The following is a 682-nucleotide window of genomic DNA, read 5'->3' as shown; positions in this document are numbered from 1 at the left end:
GGGGGGCGCAGGGAAGGTGCCCTCCCTACCCCCGGTAGCAGACAAGAGGGGGGAACAGGGCCCGAGCGGGCCCCGGCGGTACCACCAGCCTCCTTAGCAAGGGAAGGGGGAAAACCCGGTCGCAACCCGTCAGAAAGGGAAGGGAAACAGCGCCCCAAAACTCGCCTCCTAAAAAAAAAAAAACCTACACCCTAAAAGCAGACGCTGGCTTCAAATACCTCCTCCGTGCCCAGGCCCCACCGCCGCTCCTTCCGCCCCGTCCGAAATTCCCGCACTGAGAAGGGCCCTGAGGCGGCCCGCCCGCCCCGGCGCCCACCTCCCACTATCGCCCGCGCCCATTGGGCCGCCGCCCGGCGGCCGCCCGCCCTCACCCCTCCTCGGGGCGCGGTGCCTGCCGGGAAGTGTAGTCCGTGACCTCCGCGGGCGGCCGCCCGCGGAGGTCACGGACTACACTTCCCGGCAGGCACCGCGCCCGCGGTGGGCGAAGGGCTGAAGTATGTGGTAGGGCAGCTGTACGAAATCTCGGCGTTTTAAGCTAAAGTAAGTTTGGAAAGGCCTTTGTCAGGCTGATGCTGTGTGGCAATAACCCCTGTCTGGGAAACAGGGCGAGACACAGGCCACCAGCTGTCCGGGGGACGAGGTAATGCAGCAGTTCTCCGCCATGTATGACTGATGCGCAGGC

At 65.7% G+C, this 682-nt stretch overlaps 1 protein-coding gene across 1 annotated transcript in view; it reads right to left on the bottom strand.

Moving 5' to 3' along the window:
• The window catches only part of VRK1 (vaccinia related kinase 1), a 36,814-nt gene extending 36,544 nt beyond the window's left edge, over positions 1–270 (bottom strand). Inside the window, exon 1 of the mRNA XM_010583916.1 lies at positions 219–270. The gene's annotated coding sequence lies outside the window, so the exon portion shown is untranslated. The remainder of the gene's footprint in view (positions 1–218) is intronic.
• Positions 271–682: the final 412 nt, after the last annotated feature.

This window comes from Haliaeetus leucocephalus, unplaced genomic scaffold, assembly GCF_000737465.1.
Source record: "Haliaeetus leucocephalus isolate CR32 unplaced genomic scaffold, Haliaeetus_leucocephalus-4.0 Scaffold932, whole genome shotgun sequence".
In the NCBI taxonomy this organism is placed as follows: Eukaryota; Metazoa; Chordata; class Aves; order Accipitriformes; family Accipitridae; genus Haliaeetus; species Haliaeetus leucocephalus.
This window is presented reverse-complemented; position numbering and strand designations above follow the sequence as displayed.